The following is an 18,172-nucleotide window of genomic DNA, read 5'->3' as shown; positions in this document are numbered from 1 at the left end:
CAGGGATAGATAGCCATCAGCAAAAGCTAGAAAGATGTAGCACAATGGAGCATGACAGAAGCAGAGTTCAACAGCCAGCAGTGTATAGGCAAGCCATATGGAGTCTCATAGTTACCATCCTGTCATTCGTGGAAGACGTCCAGATGTTTGAACGTGGGTATGGAGTGGCTCACATGTGTAAGCCTGGAGGAGAAGGTAGCTGCCAGGGTGCCTGACATGTTTTGCCGCACTAGCGGCTTTTTCAAAGGCAGGCAGCAAAATGAGATGTCTCCATTGCGCTCCATCTTTCTAGCTTTTGCTGATGGCTATCTATCCCTGCGATTGGGGGACTGTGCAAGCTACTCTGTGTTACCACACACATTGAGACCTGCTGATTTCCATCTGCTATTTGCGCTCTGGCTCTATACATACAGGCCTTGCATGCTTATGTGGAATGCTTCATGTTTTATTGCCTGAATGTTTCATGATATGGCATATGAACTACAACATACCAATTTATGATGTGGGTGTGATATGTATCCAACAATAAGCTTCATCAATATGTGATTGGATCGATTCAGCTCAACTTCCACTATACGAGGTGTTTTTTATCAATCATCCTTTGTCTGGATAATGAAATTCAAACTTATTTGTATATACCTCCATCAACTGTTGATCTAGGTACTGGAGTGGGACTCTCTGTTTTACCTATTTTTGTGAGGACTGCAGCCTCACCATTTTGAACACTGTTGCCTGGGGAGATCACCCATTGATTTTAAGGGAAACTCTAGTCAGTAAAATCACTCACGTATTTACTTGTATATTTAAATTTGTATAACAATAAAAACTGTTTTGTAGCTTCTTATGCACCCAAGAGCCTATCCTCTTTTTTGGTAGTTTGATATATTTGCTCATCTGATCTTGCTGCTGACTCTGCCTGTTTATATCTTCCTGTCTCTGCCTTCCGATTTTGTACTGCATCTGTCTGTCTGTTGCCAAACCCGATCTGTCTGACCACTCTACTCTCACCAGAGGGCCCTTGACTTTGGTGAGGGGCGCTGTACTGATAGTACCCACCAGCTCCTCTGGTGAGGTATTGCTAATAGTGTTGGGCGAACATCTAGATGTTCGGGTTCGGGCCGAACAGGCCGAACATGGCCGCGATGTTCGGGTGTTCGACCCGAACTCCGAACATAATGGAAGTCAATGGGGACCCGAACTTTTGTGGTTTGTAAAGCCTCCTTACATGCTACATACCCCAAATTTACAGGGTATGTGCACCTTGGGAGTGGGTACAAGAGGAAAAAAAAATTTAGCAAAAAGAGCTTATAGTTTTTGAGAAAATCGATTTTAAAGTTTCAAAGGGAAAACTGTCTTTTAAATGCGGGAAATGTCTGTTTTCTTTGCACAGGTAACATGCTTTTTGTCGGCATGCAGTCATAAATGTAATACATATAAGAGGTTCCAGGAAAAGGGACCGGTAATGCTAACCCAGCAGCAGCACACGTGATGGAACAGGAGGAGGGTGGCGCAGGAGGAGAAGGCCACGCTTTGAGACACAACAACCCAGGCCTTGCATGAGGACAAGAAGCGTGCGGATAGCATGCTTTGTACCACCATGCAGTCATAAATGTAATAAAGATAAGTGGTTCAATAAACAGGGACCACGCGGCAACGCTAACCCAGCAGCAGCACACGTGATGGAACAGGAGGAGGCGCAGGAGGAGAAGGCCACGCTTTGTGAGACACAACAACCCAGGCCTTGCATGAGGACAAAAAGCGTGCGGATAGCATGCTTTGTACCGCCATGTAGTCATAAATGTAATAAAGATAAGAGGTTCAATAAACAGGGACCACGCGGCAACGCTAACCCAGCAGCAGCAGCAGCAGCAGCACACGTGATGGAACAGGAGGAGGCGCAGGAGGAGAAGGCCACGCTTTGTGAGACACAACAACCCAGGCCTTGCATGAGGACAAAAAGCGTGCGGATAGCATGCTTTGTACCGCCATGTAGTCATAAATGTAATAAAGATAAGAGGTTCAATAAACAGGGACCACGCGGCAACGGTAACCCAGCAGCAGCAGCAGCAGCAGCAGCACACGTGATGGAACAGGAGGAGGCGCAGGAGGAGAAGGCCACGCTTTGTGAGACACAACAACCCAGGCCTTGCATGAGGACAAAAAGCGTGCGGATAGCATGCTTTGTACCGCCATGTAGTCATAAATGTAATAAAGATAAGAGGTTCCATAAACAGGGACCACGCGGCAACGGTAACCCAGCAGCAGCAGCAGCAGCAGCAGCACACGTGATGGAACAGGAGGAGGCGCAGGAGGAGAAGGCCACGCTTTGTGAGACACAACAACCCAGGCCTTGCATGAGGACAAAAAGCGTGCGGATAGCATGCTTTGTACCGCCATGTAGTCATAAATGTAATAAAGATAAGAGGTTCCATAAACAGGGACCGGCAACGGTAACCCAGCAGCAGCAGCAGCAGCAGCAGCAGCAGCACACGTGATGGAACAGGAGGAGGCGCAGGAGGAGAAGGCCACGCTTTGTGAGACACAACAACCCAGGCCTTGCATGAGGACAAAAAGCGTGCGGATATAGCAGCAATGCTTTTTGCCGCCATGCAGTCATAAATGTAATACAGATGAGAGGTTCAATAAACAGGGACCGGAAACGCTAAACCATCCCAGATGTTCATCGGTCATGTTACTTGGTTGGGGTCCAGGAGTGTTGCGTAGTCGTTTCCAATCCAGGATTGATTCATTTTAATTTGAGTCAGACGGTCTGCATTTTCTGTGGAGAGGCGGATACGCCGATCTGTGATGATGCCTCCGGCAGCACTGAAACAGCGTTCCGACATAACGCTGGCTGCCGGGCAAGCCAGCACCTCTATTGCGTACATTGCCAGTTCGTGCCAGGTGTCTAGCTTCATGCCCGGTTTCAGGTCCAGCGGTGCCAGCCACAAATCCGTCTGTTCCTTTATTCCCCTCCAAATTTCCTCCCCTGTGTGCTGCTTATCCCCAAGGCAGATCAGCTTCAGCAACGCTTGCTGACGCATGCCAACAGCTGTGCTGCACTGCTTCCACGATCCTACTGCTGCTGGTGCTGGGTTAGCATTTCCGGATGAGGTACAGCTTTGAGATGCGTTGGAGGAGAAGGAGTCAGAGAGGTAGGTGCTGCTGTTGTTATCCAGCTGTTTGCGGCGTGGGCAACACCCGCGCCGTAGCAGGTGAGGAATCGCTGCCAGGCTCCACAAGGTTCACCCAGTGCGCGGTAAGGGAGATGTATCGACCCTGGCCGAACGCACTCGTCCAGGTGTCAGTGGTGAGGTGAACCTTGCAGGCAACGGCATTCTTCAAGCTTCGGGTTATTTAGCTGACCACGTGCTCATGCAACTCAGGCACTGCAGAGCGCGCAAAGTGGTAGCGGCTGGGAACAACGTAACGTGGGATGGCCACTGACATCATGCCCTTGAAGCTGTTTGTCTCCACCACTCGATATGGCAGCATTTCGCAGGCCAGAAGCTTGGCTATGCTGGCTGGCTGTTACTGCCACGGCCCGGGGGTCATTTGCTGGCAATTTCCTCTTGTGCTCAAACATCTCAGAGACAGACAACTCAACCGTAGCGCTGCACACCGAAGGGCTGTTGGTTGTTGTGTTTGATGAACACTGGGAGACCTCAAGAGCACTAGTCCGGAAAGTGACAGTGTCAGCATCGTCTGATGTTTGTGAATGTTGTGAACCACGCAATGGCTGGGCTACTGCTGCTGCTGAGGCGGGTCTGGTGGTGAGTCTGGTGAACCCAAGGGAGGCAGTGTTGCTGGTGGTACCCTGTCCTGCCGCGTTTGCCCACAGAGTGGGATGTTTGGATAGAATGTGGCGGCTCATGCTGGTGGTGGAGAGGTTGTTAATACTTTTCCCCCTGCTCAGGCGGGTCTTGCACACCTTGCAAATCGCCATGGTAACATCCTCAGTGCAGTCTTCAAAGAAAGCCCAGACTTTAACTGGCTGAGGACTCGGACCTCGTGCGTGATGTGCTGGTGCTGCTTAACCCACTGCTGGACGCTTGAGAGGTCATCCAAGTAATTATCTGGTCCTGTTCTTTTGGATCTGTGAGGGTTGTTGTCCTGGACAACATGGGCAGTATTGAGTGGGTTTTCTTGGGTGCTCCCCTGTGGCCTGTACGTGAACCGTCAGGGGAAACACCTCTTCCCTTGCCCCTCCCTCTTTCACCGGATTTCTTCCTCATTTCACTTATCCTTAAAGTACACGCTGACTGGCAGCAGTACAGTGGCAGTACAGAAATGCTATACAGTGGTGGGTGAGCGGTGTACCACTATTGTCAGCAGTGACACAGAGCACAATGCTATACAGTGGCGGGTGAGCGGTGTACTACTGTTCCCAGCAGACACAGAGTGGAAGTAAACACAATGCTATATAGTGTGGCTGAGCCGTGTACACAGAGTGGCATTAAACACAATGCTATATAGTCTGCTATATAGTCACCCCGAACAGGGTGATGTTCTGCAGAACCCGAACAGTGGCAAACACTGTTCGCCCAACACTACTGGGAGGGAACGCAGATTTTAGTACCTAAACACACGATACAACATGTTTTCCGGGGTCGGACTCTGAGGCACATACAGATGGTCCCGATCATCATCCTCATCATACAACTCTTCTCCTGAGTCTGACCCACCCACCACCTCTGCCACCCCAACATCCCCAGACACAGACCCCTCATCGTCCTCAACATTAACTTGGGATGCTGGCCTGAGCCAGACCTCCTCCTCCACATCAGGCCCCATCATCTCCTCAATGGCAGCCCTCATTAATCGCTCTGGCGACGGACTGATGGACACAACGTTCTCCTCCGGGGAGGGCTGCTGCTGACCACTGGCTGCTGGGGTGGATGTTATAGCTTGCGTGGGGCGTTGGCTGTTGCTGTTGTTGGGAGTGCTGCTCACAGCGGAGGTCTCTGGGGAACTCATGTTGAGCTCATATAGTGGTTGACGGTGAGTGGAGTATTACTGATCCCAGCAATATACACACTGACTGGCAGAGTACGCAATGCTATATAGTGTGGCTGAGCGGTGTACACAGAGTGGCAGTAAACACAATGCTATATAGTCTGGCTGAGCGAGCGGTGTACTACTGTTCCCAGCAGAATCAGAGTGGCAGTAAACAATGGTATATAGTCTGGCTGAGCGGTGTACACAGAGTGTCAGTAAACAATGGTATATAGTCTGGCTGAGCGAGCGGTGTACTACTGTTCCCAGCAGAATCAGAGTGGCAGTAAACAATGGTATATAGTCTGGCTGAGCGGTGTACACAGAGTGTCAGTAAACAATGGTATATAGTCTGGCTGAGCGGTGTACACACAATGCTATATAGTCTGCTATATAGTGTCAGTAAACAATGGTATATAGTCTGGCTGAGCGAGCGGTGTACTACTGTTCCCAGCAGAATCAGAGTGGCAGTAAACAATGGTATATAGTCTGGCTGAGCGGTGTACACAGAGTGTCAGTAAACAATGGTATATAGTCTGGCTGAGCGAGCGGTGTACTACTGTTCCCAGCAGAATCAGAGTGGCAGTAAACAATGGTATATAGTCTGGCTGAGCGGTGTACACAGAGTGTCAGTAAACAATGGTATATAGTCTGGCTGAGCGAGCGGTGTACTACTGTTCCCAGCAGAATCAGAGTGGCAGTAAACAATGGTATATAGTCTGGCTGAGCGGTGTACACAGAGTGTCAGTAAACAATGGTATATAGTCTGGCTGAGCGGTGTACACACAATGCTATATAGTCTGCTATATAGTGTCAGTAAACAATGGTATATAGTCTGGCTGAGCGAGCGGTGTACTACTGTTCCCAGCAGAATCAGAGTGGCAGTAAACAATGGTATATAGTCTGGCTGAGCGGTGTACACAGAGTTTCAGTAAACAATGGTATATAGTCTGGCTGAGCGGTGTACACAGAGTGTCAGTAAACAATGGTATATAGTCTGGCTGAGCGGTGTACACAGAGTGGCAGTAAACACAATGCTATATAGTCTGGCTGAGCGAGCGGTGTACTACTGTTCCCAGCAGAATCAGAGTGGCAGTAAACAATGGTATATAGTCTGGCTGAGCGGTGTACACAGAGTGTCAGTAAACAATGGTATATAGTCTGGCTGAGCGGTGTACACAGAGTGTCAGTAAACAATGGTATATAGTCTGGCTGAGCGGTGTACACAGAGTGGCAGTAAACACAATGCTATATACTCTGGCTGAGCGAGCGGTGTACTACTGTTCCCAGCAGACACAGAACAGTGAACAGAATGCTATATAGTGTGGCTGAGCGAGCGGTGTACCACTATTCCCAGCAGACACAGAACAGTGAACAGAATGCTATATAGTGTGGCTGAGCGGGCGGTGTACCACTATTCCCAGCAGACACAGAACAGTGAACAGAATGCTATATAGTGTGGATGAGCGAGCGGTGTACCACTATTCCCAGCAGACACAGAACAGTAAACAGAATGCTATATAGTGTGGCTGAGCGAGCGGTGTACCACTATTCCCAGCAGACACAGAACAGTGAACAGAATGCTATATAGTGTGGCTGAGCGAGCGGTGTACCACTATTCCCAGCAGACACAGAACAGTGCACAGAATGCTATATAGTGTGGCTGAGCGAGCGGTGTACCACTATTCCCAGCAGACACAGAACAGTAAACAGAATGCTATATAGTGTGGCTGAGCGAGCGGTGTACCACTATTCCCAGCAGACACAGAACAGTAAACAGAATGCTATATAGTGTGGCTGAGCGAGCGGTGTACCACTATTCCAAGCAGACACAGAACAGTGAACAGAATGCTATATAGTGTGGATGAGCGAGCGGTGTACCACTATTCCCAGCAGACACAGAGTGGCAGTAAACAGAATGCTATATAGTGTGGCTGAGCGAGGTACACAGAGTGGCAGTAAACAGAATGCTATATAGTGTGGCTGAGCAAGCGGTGTACTACTATTCCCAGCAGACACAGAGTGGCAGTAAACAGAATGCTATATAGTGTGGCTGAGCGAGGTACACAGAGTGGCAGTAAACAGAATGCTATATAGTGTGGCTGAGCAAGCGGTGTACTACTGTTCCCAGCAGTGACACAATGACAGGGGGGACCCTGGCTAGCGTGGCTGGAGCGCGAACTACCCTGCCTGCCTACCCAAAGCTAAACCCACAGACAAATGGCGGAGATATGACGTGGTTCGGGTATTTATTTACCCGAACCACGTGACCGTTCGGCCAATCAGAGCGCGTTCGGGTCCGAACCACGTGACCCGTTCGGCCAATCACAGCGCTAGCCGAACGTTCGGGGAACGTTCGGCCATGCGCTCTTAGTTCGGCCATATGGCCGAACGGTTTGGCCGAGCACCGTCAGGTGTTCGGCCGAACTCGAACATCACCCGAACAGGGTGATGTTCTGCAGAACCCGAACAGTGGCGAACACTGTTCGCCCAACACTAATTGCTAAACCTATCAGTATTACTGTTGCACCAATCACCCATTGCTATGGTCACATCAGCTTCTGATATACCAGTATTATAGGTGATTCTGCAGATCATCATATAATCAGGTATATATCTGCATTATAGGTGATACTGCAGATCACCTAATTATCAGAATTCTTTTCCTTGCTGACACAAATCGTTACAATAGTTATTTTGCTTGCAGTCACTGCCATGTATCCCCTTTTCTTATTTCTCTTTGCTTCCAACACAATAGGGGAATGATATCTGAGTGAGTTGTGTGCCCCCTCCTACACTGCGCCCTGAGGCTGTAGCCTCTCTTGCCTCTGCCTCGGCCCGGCCCTGGTGGTTCCAATCCTTCTTGAGCGGCAGAACCCAAAAAGTGTCTATGAGGCCCTTCCTATCCACCTATGTACCACTTAAGTATGGGGTGCCCCAGGGCTCATTCCTTTTTCCCCTGCTTTTCATGATTTACATGTTACCGCTTGGAAAACTAATCCAAAAACATGGCCTAACATACCACTGCTATGCTGATGACACCCAACTATATCTTTCCTTCAAGCCTGGTGTGACAGACCCAACTCCAACTATAAACGCCTGCTTACGCGAACTACAGCAATGGATGAGTGACAACTGGCTGAAACTAAATGCAGACAAAACTGAAGTCCTTCTGATCGGAGGGCAGCGCATGATAACAAAACAACTTAACTTGCAGTCTTCACCACTGGGAATAGGAGGCACGGATCTACACAGCTCTGATAATGTGCGTAGCCTGGAAGTTATAATTGATGGGGATTTAAACTTCAGAACTCACATCTCTGCTGTAGTGAAATCATCCCATTTTCACCTGAAGAACATCACAAAAATTAAGCACCTCATCCCCCCAAAAGATCTACCAACCTTAGTTCATGCCTTCATCACATCCCAACTGGACTACTGCAACGTTCTCTACACCGGCCTTCCAAAAAAGGACCCAGAGCTGATACACAATACTGCTGCCAGACTGTTAACCAACCCCGTCACTGCCACATAACACCAGTCCTGCACTCCCTTCACTGACTACCTATAAAATGGAGGGTCCTATTCAAGATCGACCTACTGACATTTAAATCACAAAATAATCTTTGCCCTAGATACATGATAGAAATGGTAGAGCTGCATAGCAATCACTGGAATCTCAGATCCAAAGGTTCTAATAATCTAGTCATTGCGCAAAAGGTGGATCAGCGCAACACCAGGCCGCCTCCTATGTATCCTAACCTATGTATATGCATAGCCTGGGTGCGCTACCAAGTAACATTAAAAATCGAAAATTGCGCAAAAGGTGGATCAGCGGCAGCGCAACACCAAGCCACCTCCGAATGGCCTCCAATCAGAGATGCGCTGAGCCCCCCCAGGAACTACAAACGCACCTTGAACCCAAACAGAAGCTTTGCATATTCACCAAAAGCATGACTGTTAAGTGGGAGCAGCTGACCAAAAACTAATTAAATTAGTACATAGCAAAGAAATGAGCAGCGCTACTTAAAAACAGACTGTGTATTCGACCCCACAAGTGGGGCTTGCACTCTTTTGCAGGTAGGCACTAGTCTGTTTTTAAATAGCGCTGCTCATTTCCTTGCTATGTACTAATTTAATTCGTTTTTGGTCAGCTGCTCCCACTTAACAGCCATGCTTTTGGTGTATATGCAGAGCTTCTGTTTGGGTTCAAGGTGCGTTTGTAGTTCCTGGGGGGGCTCAGCGCATCTCTGATTGGAGGCCATTCGGAGGCGGCCTGGTGTTGCACTGATCCACCTTTTGCGCAATTTTCGATTTTTCAATGTTACTTGGTAGCGCACCCAGGCTATGCATATACATAGGCTAGGATTTAGTTAGTGTTAGGCCCCTCCCATGGAGGATTGACTTCTTCGCAGTGGGAGGGACGAGTACTTAATAGGTTGCATGCAAGCTGTTAATGGAAACCAACATCCTCCTCTAGTGGTAGACAGGTCATGTGTATGCTCGGTGTGTATTTGACCCCACAAGTGGGGCTTGCACTCTTTTGCAGGTAGGCACTAGTCTGTTTTTAAGTAGCGCTGCTCATTTCCTTGCTATGTACTAATAATCTAGTCATACCTAGAGTCCACTTGGAAACTTTTGGTCCCAGAGCCTTCTGTCATGCTGCTCCTACGTTCTGGAACTACTTACCTCAGCAGATCAGGACAGCTCCTTCCCTGGACGTGTTTAAATCCAGACTGAAAACCCACCTGTTCAGTTTGGCATTTGCAGAAATATAACTTTTGTTGTGTGAATATTTCATCCTACTACCAATTACTGAATCTGAGAGAGCCTAAGCGCTTTGAGTCCTATGGGAGAAAAGCACTATAGAAATGTTATTGTATTGTATTGTATAAATATGACATCTCCTATGTTATTTATCGGGCACCTACTGCAATCAAAATATTTGTATCAGGCACCAAAAATACCCCCTGGGCAGGGGCATAGCAATAAGGGTTGCAGAGGTTGCAACCGCATCGAGGGCCCTTGGGCCAGAGGGGCCCCAAAGGGCCCTCCCTCAACTACAGTATAAGCTCTCTGTTGGTCCTGTGCTCATAATAATCACTTCTATAGATACTTTGAATAGTGGTAATCATTAACAAACTGTTCCCCATCCCCTTCTTGCACCTCTGATACTGTGGATGTCCTTGGCAGGTTTTGGTGCACTGTATCAATGGTTGTGTATAGAGTGCTTGGGGGGCCCCATTGTAAACCTTGTATCAGGGCCCACAGCTCCTTAGCTACGCCACTGCCCCTGGGGCCACTATAGCCACAATTAACATTGCAGTCTATGCAGCGCTCATTTTACCATAGCACTGCTGGTGCCTAAATTACAGTTCTTGCTTCTTTTTAAAACTGCCTGTATTATTGACAAACAATTACCTTCTATACTGTATCAGGCAAATGTACTTCTGCCTGCTTTAAGCTGTTGCTAGCCCTCAACACTAGAAATAGTTGTTATGGAAGCAGTCCTTTTGGCTTTCTGCAATAACCAGGGTGTCAAACACAATGACGTAAGACACCATAATCTAAAACATAGTTTAAGTTGTGGGCCAAATTGTTTATTAAGATGTAACATTTATTGAGCAGTCTCAAACTAAGTGGAGTAACTATAGTGAGTGTGTGTGTGTGAGTACGGGCAGAGCCGGGACAAGGTCCTCCAGCACCCAAGGCTGAGACAGCAAAGTGCGCCCCTCCATCCCTGCCTCCCCAGCCATCACACACTGATTGCTATTAGACGAAGAGGCCCCACAGGGCCCACAACCTCCCCAACACCTTAATCTCTAGTTATCTGGCTTGCAGTCACTGCCAAGTATCCCCTTTTCTTATTTCTTTCTGCTTCAAACACAATTAGGAATGACAGCTGAATGAATTCTGCGCCCCCTCCTACACTGCGCCCTGAGGCTGGAGCCTCTCCAGCCTATGCCTCGGCCCAGCCCTGAGTACGGGGGGGGGGGGTCTCACTCCTCCTCCTTCTGCAGAGTAGCACAGTGGAGCAGCACGGTTTTGGATCTTCCTTGATCTTACTGACAGCCACACACTGTATGCTGCATATCTCTGTCTCTGAATTCATGTGATGTGATCAGAAGCTGGAGGTACACAATGCCTGCATGCGGCTGCCAGGAAGAGCAGTGCATCGCTGGAGCTGGTACACATTACAGTGCTCTGTTGCACTACTCTGCTATGTGGGGAGATGGTAATGGGGAAAGGTGTATAGGTGTGTGTGTCTGGTTTACCAGACACAGAGGGGGTGGGAGAGTTAATTTTGTGGGGTTTGGAATCCAGGAAGGGGCTTCATGTTTATGCTGATTTCTATGGGGGGTATCCCATGGGTTATTGCTGCATCCTGGCTCAAACTGACAATGCTTTAATCAGAAACACTGTCACCAGTGGGCTCCTTTGGATGGAAAGGCAGTGTCATGTCTTTTTTTTTGTTTTGCTGCTTACGATATGATGGACATTGGATGCTGTTAAGGGTCACAAAAAATAGAACCAGAATTTTACATAGAAGGTGTGAAAGTATTTCCTTTCTCACAGCCAATTACAGAAACCAAGCACAAAATTAAAGCATTGCACATATTACTAAATTGTTGCAATCTGCTTCTCAGTTTGGTATAATTGCTTTGCAAGTTACACAAGGGCTTAGCTTGTGCTTTGGTACTTTGTAACAGTTCTGGCCACACACATAGCACTCACACAAACTTCCAGTTTCAACACTGTAATTAACTGCATAATTGCATTAATAATATTCAGAATGGATTTCTAAGTGGTATCCTTACATGACATTGTGACTTCTAAAACAGCTGTATTCTCTAACAGCATATGGATTTGAGAAATCTGGTTATTTACTTTTGTATATGTTTAAAAGTTTTCAGTAAGTTCTGTGATGACATCACCCTTTGTGAGTAGTTTCAGTTGCTAATGCCAAGAGGCAATACATTTAATTGAAGATGGGCCGAGCATATTTTAAGCACAATAAACGGCTTTGATAAATGACATTTTTTATCCAGTGAGCTCTCTGACTAATGCAGCAGCTTCACTAAAATCTCTATTTTTTTGTCATGGTCATCTTGGGTAATTTTTATGAACTGGCTAGATTGTATCTTTCTGAACAAAAAAAGTTATATAACCCTCTAAATCATGTAGTATTTCCTAGTGCAATGTCCTAAGACTTCAGACAAACACATTGGGCTCGATTCACAAAGCGGTGCTAACCCAGTAAAAGACTTTAGGCGTGATAACCATTGCACCACGCTGGTGAAAAGCCAGTTTAGGCATGATAAGTTTAGTCGTGATAAGTTTAGGCGTGATAAGTTTAGGCGTGATAAGTTTAGATAAGTTTAGATTGCACGCAAAGTCCAGCGCGCAAAGCAGCGCCATTAAACTCTATGCGAAGTGCACCAGACTTTGCGAGCGCAAAACTTTTGATCAGCTGTGCACTGCGGTGCTAACCCAGTTGGTGCTTAAACTTATCACGCTTAAACTTATCACGCCTAAACTTATCACGCCTAAACTTATCATGCCTAAACTTATTATGCCTAAACTTATCACGCCTAAACTGAGTTTAGGCGTGATAAGGGGCTTTTCACCAGGGTGCTAACTGTTAGCACAGCTTTGTGAATCAAGCCTATTGTTTGTTTTTCTAGTTTGATTTGCTCTTTATGTCCCTATAGATACATTTTTATCTCACTTCCTGTGATATAACCTATGCTATAATATAAAATAATGTAGTACAGCAATAATATGATGTATATGGAGCATGCTGTTCTAAACAATGGGTGGGACCAAATGTAGCATGCAACGCGTGTGCATGATGGCACGACTATGTCATGTGCATATGCAGAGCACTCCTGGCCATGGCTGGGCGCTGCAGGATAGGCATAGCTGGGCCAGTGCCTGCAAACTAATGCTCTACTCCAGCGACCCAAAAGAGGCTGCAGGGGGGGGGGGGGGCATTTAGTTAGGATCAGAGGGGCAGAGAGGAGAACGGGGGAAGTGGTGGGCATCAGGACAGCTGCCAGTACTTGCCTGCACTACGTGTTTCTCCTACTTGTTTTGGCTCTGGTATCCTTTAAATTTAAATGAATATGTCAGCCTCCATATCTCTCTCACCTACAAGTTCTCTTTAAGCGGAATGACATGCATAAAGCAAATGTATTGCATTCTGCTCTACTCATTTTACTTTAAGTTTTCACATGTTATTCTGCTTAATACAGTTTAGTGCATGCACCCCATATTGACTTGAGTCAAACCTTTATTTAACATACACATCAATTAAATGTAACATTATTGTTATCTTATCTTGGGATGAAAAAGGACATACGTGCATCTATTTCAACCAGAATGTGTTTCCCAAATAGCGTTTATATTACATTACAGGGATAATACATGGGGTTTTTCTGCCTGCTCTGCACAACTACCCCAGCCTGTGATCTTACTAGTCATATAGAATTACATTCTTATCTCTTCTTCATTGCAGGAGGAAGGAAACAATCTGACCTGTATGGGTCTAGTATGAATATCAGAATCCGAAGAATCAGAATCAGAATCAATTTTATTTCGCCAAGCATGACTGGGTCAAGCCCGGAATTAGGTTTGGCACAATGGAGCAATATATAGAAAGAAAGGCAGGAAAACATTAGAATGACAGTAGTATCTCATACTCAAGTATAAGCATACACGAATATACAATCAACAATTCAACAATTAGATATACACAGCCAAAGTCTGCCGCTCCTATGCAGCTGGTAGGGTGCTGATAGAGGGTGGTAGAATGTTAAGGGAGTTCAGGAGGCTAACAGTCATGCGGGAAGAAAGAGTTCTTGTGTCTGGTGGTCTTGGTGGGGATGGCTCGAAGACCCAGTGGGAGTGGGGTGAAAAAACAGTGGCCTGGGTGAGAGAGGTCACTTGCAATCCTCAGTGCCCTGGCTTGCAGTCTTGTGTTATACAGGTGGTCAAGTGGGGGCAGAGGTCTCCCAATGATCCTCTCCGCCGACCTAATGATCCTCTGTAATTTGTGCCTGTCACTGGCTCCCACATACCAGACCAAGATGGCGGAGCAGAGGATCGATTCAATGGTGGCAGTGTAAAAGCATACTAAACAAACACAGAGCCTGACTAGATCAGAATACACAAATATATCCCTGTCTGGGACTAAAATTTAACTTTTAATTCAAATTACATTAAAATGTTTGGATACTAACAATAAAGTATAAGAGAACAGATGTCTGAATAAAGAATTGCTGAGGAGACTATAGTATATGAAAGTAGCTGAGAGAACTCCTAGGTAAGAATCCTCAACGTCTTCCTAGCAAATCTAAATGTACATAAAAACACTACCCCCACCAACAACCCGACATGTTTCACTTCCCGAGGGAAGCTTTTTCAAGGGAACTATACATAAGTGCAGAGTGCAAAACGTGCTAAGGTGCAAATATATACAATCATAACATTTCAGTACATCAAAATAGCATCATGGCTATATGGTAGCAGCCAAACGAAAAACTCCTCGAACTGGTCCTTTTATACTATCACTAGGACCTAGGGGAGGAGCTATGTCACCTGACATCCATGCCCACCCTATTAGATACACCTATTGGTCCCAATGGCTGTCAATCACTTTATCCGCCAATGAGAAGTTGGTACTATATCTACCATGTGTCAGTTTTCTAGTCCTGAAAAACCTGTTTTTGCTCCAAAAATACTCTTCTTGTAATGCACGCATTAAACCTTATTTACCCATCTCATTCGCGCTGACGCTGCACCAGCAGAAAATACATTTCACCGCCGATCGTATTTGGGCGCATCTGATTGGTCCCAAGGAGGTCACATGAGCTGGTTTCGATTCATATCCAATGGGGAGCGAGTGGAGTGACGTCATATGCAAGCCTGCGTATGACGCAGCGAGGATTTCCGTATATCTAGTACGGACCCACGCTAGCATGACGCTCTATACACGCCCCCCTCACTGGGCTGTACGAATAAGGACGGAGCTGTGTTAATTGATACGCCCCCTGCCAATGTATCACACTTGGCTTGCATATGACGTCACTCCACTCGCTCCCCATTGGATATGAATCGAAACCAGCTCATGTGACCTCCTTGGGACCAATCAGATGCGCCCAAATACGATCGGCGGTGAAATGTATTTTCTGCTGGTGCAGCGTCAGCGCGAATGAGATGGGTAAATAAGGTTTAATGCGTGCATTACAAGAAGAGTATTTTTGGAGCAAAAACAGGTTTTTCAGGACTAGAAAACTGACACATGGTAGATATAGTACCAACTTCTCATTGGCGGTTAAAGTGATTGACAGCCATTGGGACCAATAGGTGTATCTAATAGGGTGGGCATGGATGTCAGGTGACATAGCTCCTCCCCTAGGTCCTAGTGATAGTATAAAAGGACCAGTTTGAGGAGTTTTTCGTTTGGCTGTTACCATATAGCCATGATGCTATTTTGATGTACTGAAATGTTATGATTGTATATATTTGCACCTTAGCACGTTTTGCACTCTGCACTTATGTATAGTTCCCTTGAAAAAGCTTCCCTCGGGAAGTGAAACATGTCGGGTTGTTGGTGGGGGTAGTGTTTTTATGTACATTTAGATTTGCTAGGAAGACGTTGAGGATTCTTACCTAGGAGTTCTCTCAGCTACTTTCATATACTATAGTCTCCTCAGCAATTCTTTATTCAGACATCTGTTCTCTTATACTTTATTGTTAGTATCCAAACATTTTAATGTAATTTGAATTAAAAGTTAAATTTTAGTCCCAGACAGGGATATATTTGTGTATCCAGTGTAAAAGCATGTTAGAATCTCCTGAGCCATGCCGAACTTCTGCAGTTGGCAGAGGAAGAAGAGTCTCTGCTGGGCTTTCAGTTGGGTTGACGTGATATTGGCTCTCCAACTGAAATCGCTGGAGATGGTGGTGCCCAGCAGGCGAGCGCAGGGCACTCTGGCCACCTCGGTGCCATCGATGTAGATGGGAGGTGGGGTAGGTGCCTACTTCCTAAAGTCAATTATAAGTTTGACGGTTTTGGCCGTGTTGAGCACCAGGCTGTTCTCTTTACACGAGTGGCATAGTCTTTCCACCTGCTGCTGGTACTCCCGGATGTTGTCCTTGGTGACAAGGCCAACAATGGTGGTGTCATCCGCAAATTTTATGACTTTGACAGAGTCTGCCATGGATCTGCAATCATTTGTGTAAAGGGAGAAGAGCAGCGGGGACAGGACATAGCCCTGTGGCACCCCTGTGTTTGTTATTTCTACCCGTGAGTAAATGTCCCCCAGCCTGACAACTTGGGATCTGTTAGAGAGAAAGTTGGTGATCCATAGCCGTAGGGTGGAGTGGACCCCCAGTGTGGTCAGGACATTCTGGAGGGTGCGTGGGCATATAGTGTTAAATGCCGAGCTGAAGTCTAGTAGCAGTACTCTGGCATAAGCATCCCTCCTGTATAGATGGTTGTAGATGTATTCCAAACAGATGTTTAGAGCATCATCAGTGGACCTATTTGCCCTGTAGGCAAACTGGAGTGGGTCTAGTCGGGGCAAGGTGGATAGCTTGAGGGTGGATAAGACCACTCTCTCTAGGGACTTCATGATGACGGACGTCAGTGCTACAGGCCTGTAGTTGTTGAGGTCGGAGATGCCCTGTTTCTTAGGGACTGGAATGATGGTGGACCTCTTGAAGCAGGCCGGGACTCTGCCCTCTGTCAGAGACCTGCTGAAGATGGCAGATAGGATGGGGGCAAGTTGCTCCGAACAGGTTTTGAGGCAGGCTGGGGACACGCCGTCAGGTCCCGAGGCTTTCCTGGCATTTAGCGTGGACAGGAGGTGCTGAACGTCTGCCTCCCTCACTTCCAGAGAGAGTAAGCAAGAAACGACCCACTTCTAAGAACTGCAACTGCAAGGATATACAACACTAGTATGTGTATGGCTTTTCACATAGAAATCCTGAAGCTTTAGTGCCATCTAGTGCAAGACATGAGTAATAACTCTTAAAGCAAACCTGAACTGAAAATAGACTTAAAGAGAACCCGAGGTGGCTTTGTATAACGTTAGTGGGGCACAGAGGCTGGTTGGGCACACTAACACCAGCCTCTGTTGCCCCATTGTGTGTGTCAAAGACCCCCCTGCTCGCCGCTATACCCCCGCAATGCTGGCGACACGCAGCGTGTCGCCAGCACAATGTTTACCCTAGCGCTGTCTGTCAGCGCCGCTCCGCCGCCTCCTCCGCATCGCCGCTACCCGCCCTCGTCCCTTCCCTCACGCTGATTGGAGTCCTCACTTGGGTCGCTGTGCGCAGGGGCTAGGGAGGGGAGGAGGTGGTGGGTGCCCCTCAGGCTCGGTCTGCCTTTCAAACCTGTGGTAGAATTTGCTTAGTTCTTCAGCTAATTCGGGGCTGGGTGTAGCATGTTGCAGGGGAGGCTTGTAGTTGGTGGCAGCCTTAAGCCCTTGCCATACGGCTCGTGAGTTGTTCGAGCGCAGGTTCTGCTTCATCCTCTCAGCAAACTCCTTCTTTGCGGCTCTCAGCTCTCGCTTCAGAGCGTTCCTCGCCTTCCTGAATTCCTCCTGGTTTCCCGCCTTGTGAGCGGCCTCCTTACGTTTCCGCAGTAGCCGTAGCTTGTTGGAGAACCATGGTTTGTTATTCGGGTAGACCTTGAAAGATTTGGTTGGGACGCAGGAGGCCTCGCAGAAGCTGATGTAAGCGGTGACGTTGTCCGCCCACTCGTCCAGGTCTGGAGCTGCCAGGGATTCCCAGTCCGTGCAATTAAAGCAGGCTTGAAGGTGGAGCTTGGCCTCACTTCACGACTGGTTTTGCTGATTCCAGGAGCCTTCTGTAGGTGGGGATGAGATGAACAAGGCAGTGGTCGGAGGAGCCAAGTGCCGCCCCAGGGATAGCCTTGTAGGCATTCTTCAGTGGCGTGTAACAAAGATCGAGGGTGTTCGGGCCTCTGGTAGGGCAGGCAACATGCTGGTGGTAGCGTGGCAGCTCTTGTCGAAGGTTTTCCCTGTTGAAGTCCCCCATGACTATGAACAGCGAGTCTGGGAGGGATATTTCCCACTGCGAGATGGTGTCGCTGAGGGAATTCAAGGCAGTTTTGGCGTCAGCATCAGGGGGAATATACACTCCGACA

This window comes from Hyperolius riggenbachi, chromosome 2, assembly GCF_040937935.1.
Source record: "Hyperolius riggenbachi isolate aHypRig1 chromosome 2, aHypRig1.pri, whole genome shotgun sequence".
NCBI classification, from domain to species: Eukaryota; Metazoa; Chordata; class Amphibia; order Anura; family Hyperoliidae; genus Hyperolius; species Hyperolius riggenbachi.
The sequence above is the reverse complement of the archived record's forward strand: the minus strand, read 5'-3'. Positions refer to the sequence as shown.